Below are 7,647 nucleotides of genomic sequence, written 5' to 3'. Positions count from 1 at the left end.
TATCAGTCTGTGTGAAAGGTACAATCACACACATAAAAACAGCTTAGAGATGATGAAACGTAGCTTTGTCTGTAGTCATTGTTTAAGCCCCTGGATTCATGTGTCTGAAACTAGATCAGTCACTAACTTTTTCTGTTGCATGTATTCATAAATTTCCTTTGTTTTGTTTCTATTATACAAAATGACAGATTCTGCAATTCTAGTTCCTTGGCATATAGACCACTTCATCTGTAAGCTCCTACGATTTCTTCCCACATTTTTTGGACTTAACAGCATGAGTAAAATTTTACTAGGTGGTTCAGTGGTTGAGTGCCTGTCTTCCACTCAGGGCATGGTCCTGGGGTCCTGGGATCAGTCCTGCATCGGGCTCCCCCCAGGGAGACTGCTTCTCTCTCTGCCTATGTTTGCCTCTCTCTGTGTGTCTCTTGTGAATAAATGAATAAAATCTTAAATAATAATAATAAAATAAAACAAAATTGACTATCTTATAACTTTTTTTCCCCCACTGTAAAACCTGAGAGGAAAACCCTAGGAGATGTTTGGGGCAGGGGCAGACCCACTGTATGCGCTACAGCATATTACCGAGGCCTGGGGGGCTGAGGTGAGGGACAGCTGGGTAGAGCTACATTACAAATCGGTACTCCCACTCTAATGGGCCTCCACCTCTCTAGCACCACCAGCAGGAGTTCACAGTTCTCTCCTCCCAAGTGATGTTTTAGAAATTTCCCGAGCTTGCTTTCTCCTCCAGTCTACTCAGGCATCTTCAGTTTGGAGTTGAGGTTGTAGTAGGCACCTCCTGCCTCTCAAACACAGAGCCAGTGCTGCCTTTTGAGAGGCAACTTCAGTTGACCCCAGCACAGGCTGGAGGGCAGATTCATGATGAAACCCATGATGTTAGTGAGAGCAACGGTACTGACATCCCCAGGCTTGTTCCACCACTCTGCTGCGTAGCCTATGGTTTGAAGTGCTGCCATAAAGGACGTTCACTTCATAGTTCCTATTTCCTAGCATGCTCTTCTTGTGGAGGTTCACCATGGTGCTTGGAGATAGCCCTTGGAAAATCTCTTGCAGCATTTCTGATATGAAGACCTTGCTGTCCTGGAAGATGTTATTGAGGCCACAAAGCTCCCTGCCCTGTTTTTCATGGTAGGTTTATGGAGATGCTGCCTGGGGCAGCTCCAAAGATTCAGATTTGGCCTTGTCTCCTTTCCATGGCACAGAACTCATGTTTTCATTTAAAGTTCCAGAGAGGGCTAAAAACACGCCACTCTTCCTTCCAGAGGAAGAATGGAAGCTTCTCAGTTTTTTCAGGATTCTTGAGATCCACCTTATTTTCTGACATCCATGATTTGTGCTTTGTCATGGGAAGAAATGGCTGGAATCAAAAGGGAAAAAAAAATCCACCTTTTTTCTTTTAAGAGAAAGACTACTTTCAGATTATTTTGCCACCACTGTCAAGCAGAATTTTTTTAAAAAAATTGTAGAAAATCAAAGGATCTATACCCTAAAAACTATAGAACACTTCTGAAAGAAATTGAGGAAGACACAAAGAGATGGAAAAATATTCCATGCTCATGGATTGGCAGAATTAATAATGTGAAAATGTCAATGTTACCCAGGGCAATTTACACGTTTAATGCAACCCCTATCAAAATACCATGGACTTTCTTCAGAGAGTCAGAACAAATTATTTTAAGATTTGTGTGGAATCAGAAAAGACCCCGAATAGCCAGAGGAATTTAAAAAAAAAACCATATCTGGGGGCATCACAATGCCAGATTTCAGGTTGTACTACAAAGCTGTGGTCATCAAGACAGTGTGGTACTGGCACAAAAACAGACACATAGATCAATGGAACAGAATAGAGAACCCAGAAGTGGACCCTGAACTCTATGGTCAACTAATATTCGATAAAGGAGGAAAGACTATCCACTGGAAGAAAGACAGTCTCTTCAGTAAATGGTGCTGGGAAAATTGGACATCCACATGCAGAAGAATGAAACTAGACCACTCTCTTGCACCATACACAAAGATAAACTCAAAATGGATGAAAGATCTAAATGTGAGACAAGATTCCATCAAAATTCTAGAGGAGAACACAGGCAACACCCTTTTTGAACTTGGCCACAGTAACTTCTTGCAAGATACATCCACGAAGGCAAAAGAAACAAAAGCAAAAATACACTATTGGGACTTCAAGATAAGAAGCTTTTGCACAGCAAAGGATACAGTCAACAAAACTCAAAGACAACCTACAGAATGGGAGAAGATATTTGCAAATGACGTATCAGATAAAGGGCTAGTTTCCAAGATCTATAAAGAACTTATTAAACTCAACACCAAAGAAACAAACAATCCAATCATGAAATGGGCAAAAGACATGAACAGAAATCTCACAGAGGAAGACATAGACATGGCCAACATGCACATGAGAAGATGCTCTGCATCACTTGCCATCAGGGAAATACAAATCAAAACCACAGTGAGATACCACCTCACACCAGTGAGAATGGGAACATTAACAAGGCAGGAAACCACAAATGTTGGAGAGGATGCGGAGAAAAGGGAACACTCTTACACTGTTGGTGGGAATGTGAACTGGTGCAGCCACTCTGGAAAACTGTGTGGAGGTTCCTCAAAGAATTAAAAATAGACCTGCCCTACGACCCAGCAGTTGCACTGTTAGGGATTTACCCCGAAGATTCAGATGCAATGAAACGCCGGGGCACCTGCACCCCGATGTTTCTAGCAGCCATGTCCACAATAGCCAAACTGTGGAAGGAGCCTCGGTGTCCATCGAAAGATGAATGGATAAAGAAGATGTGGTCTATGTATACAATGGAATATTACTCAGCCATTAGAAACGACAAATACCCACCATTTGCTTCAACGTGGATGGAACTGGAGGGTATTATGCTGAGTGAAGTAAGTCAATCGGAGAAGGACAAACAGTGTATGTTCTCATTCATTTGGGGAATATAAATAATAGTGAAAGGGAATGGAAGGGAAGGGAGAAGAAATGTGTGGGAAATATCAGAAAGGGAGACAGAACATGAAGACTCCTAACTCTGGGAAATGAACTAGGGGTGGTGGAAGGGGAGGAGGGCGGGGGGTGGGGGTGAATGGGTGACAGGCACTGAGGGGGGCACTTGACGGGATGAGCACTGGGTGTTATTCGGTATGTTGGTAAATTGAACACCAATAAAAAAATAAATTTATTTAAAAAATTGTAGAAAATCGAAGACCTTGTTTATTTCCCACCTTCCTCCCCCACCCCACCCCCAAAAAAATCAGTTTTCTTATCATATTTTCCTCTCTGCAAATGCCTACCAAGCCACAATATAGGAGGACCAAATGTAATTGGTCACATGACTCCTTTTCTTCTATTTATTTCTTTCTTTAATTTTTTTTTAAATTTATTCATGAGAGATACAGACGGAGAGAGAGGCAGAGACACAGGCAGAGGGAGAAGCAGGCTCCATGCAGGGAGCCCGATGTGGGGCTCGATCCCTGATCCCAGGACCATGACCTGAGCCAAAGGCAGGTGCCCAACCACTGAGCCACCCAGGCGTCCCTTCTTCTATTTCTTTCAAACAACAAAGCCCCTGACTGAGGAGACGAGGGTTGGATGGTGAGTAAAACACAAAATTGGAGCAGTTCGCTAGCGAGGGGGGCCAGCCGGCATGGGATGGTGTGCGCCGGGGCCTCAGGGGCGGCTCCATGTGCTCTGGCGCCGTGGAGCCCAGGGGGGCGCTGGCCCAGGCAGAGGCTGCTCCCCCAGAACGTGCCCCCTCTCACGCTCTCCCCGCGCCCCCCGCTTCTTGCTCCCCCTCACCCCCCTACCCAGCCAGGAGGCAACACCAGTCAGCTGCAGAGGCCTGGTGTGCCGCCGCCACCGAGAACCAAGCTGGCGGGCAAAGTGGCTGTAATAGTATCACAGCCTTCTCCTCCTCATTATGTTCAGAATACAGTAAAACCATCATGACTTGGCTTCAACTTCTACTCCTGTCACTACCCCAATTGTTCAAATACCGTCCAGCCAACCTAGAATTTCTCCACTAGTTCTTCCTTCATCTAAGTTGATTGTTAAACTATTATTATTATTACTATTAATGCACTGAAATGTACATCCTCTCTTTCTGCACATAGAGAGTTCCTAGTCACCTTTCGGACAGCAGCAAAATGCCATTTGTATAAGATCATCCATAGCCACCTCCCCTAAAAGTTGTTCTCCCTGTTAGTGTGTATTATTGCATCCTATTCTTTTCCTTCATCACATTTTTCACACATTTCAACTATGGATTTATTTCTGTTTGCTTGTTTAATATCAATCCAAAACAGCATAAAACTATGTGCATTTTGTTGAATACCGACACTAAGTACTCTAAAAATAGTTTGTTGAACAGATTATATAAACATATTTTTAAATAAGGCTAGTCTTATTCATCTCGATTAAAAGGGGAAATGAAACACATTACATTTAAGTTAGCTTTTACTCCAAAATAACAAATTACTGCTGTCTGGCAAGTTAGACTGAGGCTGGTTAACAGACCTCTAAAAATTGGCAGCAGCATGCTAATCCATATATTTTAATTCTAGCAAAATTGTTATAAATATTAGTCCTTTTAGTTATACAGTTGTCAAAACTTTGCTAGTGTCCATCTGGATAATGTTCTATAGTTTCAAATGACTATTTGCAAATCTCCATGTTTATCTCAACTATTCACACCTGCTTTGGATAATAACCAAGGTGACCATTGCTGATACAACCTATTGGTTGGCAAAAGAACCAACTAACTCCTAGTTCTTCCTCCTTCTCAAGGCAGGGGAACAAATACTCTCCATGAAGGTTTTCTTTACTTCAATACTATATGAAATGATCTCATTCAAGTATATTCTCTGTTGTTTGTCCTTTGACTTTTTCCTCAGTTATGTAAATTCAGTCATTTGCTTCTTTTTGTTTTTTTTTTTTTTTTTTTTTTTTATAAATTAATTTTTATTGGTGCTCAATTTACCAACATACAGAATAACACCCAGTGCTCATCCCGTCAAGTGTCCCCCTCCGTGCCCGTCACCCATTCACCCCCACCCCCCGCCCTCCTCCCCTTCCACCACCCCTAGTTGGAAAAATCTGTTGTAAGCCAGTGAAAGGCTGGCATCATACTTGATAAATATAAACTTCTTTTAAAATAATTAAAATGTTTTCGATAATTTAAAAAAACTCACTTTTGAAGTGAAATTGTACATGAAAAACAAAACAAAACAAGAGAAGTGCGGTTGATTTTTATTACCTAGACACTCACCTTACTTGCTTCAAATACAAGCATCTAAGGAAAATTGAAATTTCTTGATTATTTGTTTTATTTATATATTTTTTATTTATTATTTGTAGCACAACATTGTTTTATTCCACTATTTCAGTATTCTTTATTTCACTTACATAGAATGTAGTTTCTTTTTCTCATTAAGTTCATTCCCTAGTATTAATAGGTTTTATTTTCTAGTCCAGAAACAGTTTCTATAGGAAAATGGATTCCAAATCACAAGCAATTAATATTAAGCCTTTTGTATTACAAACTCCTATGTTTGAGGATTCTTTTGGGGGGAGAGTGGTAAAAAATCTAACCTAATCTTCACCATAAAGGATCTCAAGAAAAATTCAAGGATCTAAGGACTAAGAACACATAATGCATTATTAAAGAGATTTAAATAATAGTTTTAGGAAGAGTTAATTTATCAACTATCTTTATTTACATTTTGGCAAATGTCTAGCACAACACTGAAGAGGAAATATGAGAGTAATATGTATGTATTGTTCCTGACTGCAGTTAAAAAAAAACTCTTAACATATCACCAAAATATATGATTTGTAATAGTTTTCTGAAAGGTGCTCCCATTCTTTGTTTACAATTTTTTTTTAGTTAATGGGTACTAAACTTCGTAACACAGTTTGATATAGCGATCAATATCATGATACTATTTTATTTCTTCTTTAACTTGTTTTTGTAAAAATTACATTAATAGATTTCGTTATATCAACTAATTTTAGAAGTCATGAGATTCCTTTATAAGGTATTTTTTCGTTAATACAGTGATAGGTTGTACTCCCTAATTCTTTGAGCCTCACATCTTTGCTTAAATATGAAGATGTTCTTTTCTTTTTTTGCATTCTTTCTGTTGTTTGCTATCAGGGTTTTTGCTCAACTTGGAGAATTTTTTGGAAGGTCTGGAAAAATTAAAATTAAAAAACTATAGCCTCCTTGAAGGGTTGGTAAAATTTAGTTCCCATGTTACATTTACATACTTTTTTACTTGTGTTTCCCCCAGTCTCATCTCATCTGTAAGTTCCTTCAGTTTAGAGACCAGACTCTTCACCTCTGAAGATCCAGCACTTAACGTAGACGTTGCCACCATAGCATATAGTCTATGAATTTATGTTCAGTGAATTAACAAAGTGATGCAGTTGGAGAATTCTTTGGATCTGGCCAAGCAAGTAAAATGAAAGGAAGAGTTTTATTTAAGCAATTTTTCAAACTGTAAATTTTCTCCCAGACAATAAATGCCCCTCTGCTTTAAGATAAAAAGAGCATATGTAAAAATTTTTCTTATAACAATATTATTATCTGGGTGCTATTCTCTCAACTCATTCAAGTCTAATTTGACTTTCATTCAGTTTTCATGAGTTTTGAATATCGCAGGCTATAGCCAAACAATAAACTTTTAATGATAATTTTGTCTTTGAAGAAATGATAGACTTCAAGAGGAAATGTTAAGATAGAGAAGACAACCAAATTTTGCATATACAAAAAGGTGTTTGTATATGTTTTAAAAAGCCTGAAAATCTCTACCTGTGTTTTGCTCTTTCAAAACTAAGGAACTGAGAAATAATGGGTTATTATGAATGCACATATATTTGTTAACTCATGTTTGGAGATGAACCCATAATGTTTTTTTTTCTTCAATTATTAACAATTGAAAATTTTAGCATACTTGAAAATAAAAGTGTACCTAACTTCCAGAATATCTACCATATTCCAACTCTGAATTTTTCATCTCTTTATTAAATGTGCTGAGCTCTCCCTCTTTATAGACCACTTAAGTTCTCTCATGAAATAGACTTCTTTATCTTTATATCTTTTACTATCCCTAGCATAATGCCATTGATGAAGTAAAACATTCTGTAAATATATTTGAATTTCTTTTTAAAAATTATAAAAAATGCTAATGTAAAACTATGACATTAAGAGACCACATAGGGATCCCTGGGTGGCGCAGCAGTTTAGGGCCTGCCTTTGGCCCAGGGCGCGATCCTGGAAATCCAGGATCGAGTCCCACGTCGGGCTCCCGGTGTATGGAGCCTGCTTCTCCCTCTGCCTGTGTCTCTGCCTCTCTCTCTGTGTGTGACTATCATAAATAAAAAAAATAAAAAAAATTTAAAAGAGACCACATAAAACAGAAAGATTAAAATATATACCAAAAGCTAACAAACCCTATAGGAAACACGATTGTGCAAATTTTAATATATTGTTCTCTCTCTATTGTAAATATTTCCACTGGCTTTTTTGTACAAGGCCAAATATCTCTTTTGTTATTACCCAATACTTTTCCTTCAACACATAAATATTTCTTCTCTAAATTCTTTTTTCC

At 38.7% G+C, this 7,647-nt stretch overlaps 1 pseudogene; it reads right to left on the bottom strand.

Moving 5' to 3' along the window:
- Nucleotides 1–627: 627 nt before the first annotated feature.
- On the bottom strand, nt 628–1,227 carry LOC129501944 (josephin-1-like; annotated as a pseudogene).
- Between the last annotated feature and the right edge of the window lie 6,420 nt (nt 1,228–7,647).

Source organism: Nyctereutes procyonoides, unplaced genomic scaffold, assembly GCF_905146905.1.
Source record: "Nyctereutes procyonoides isolate TBG_1078 unplaced genomic scaffold, NYPRO_anot_genome, whole genome shotgun sequence".
In the NCBI taxonomy this organism is placed as follows: domain Eukaryota; kingdom Metazoa; phylum Chordata; class Mammalia; order Carnivora; family Canidae; genus Nyctereutes; species Nyctereutes procyonoides.
The sequence above is the reverse complement of the archived record's forward strand: the minus strand, read 5'-3'. Positions and strand labels throughout refer to the sequence as shown.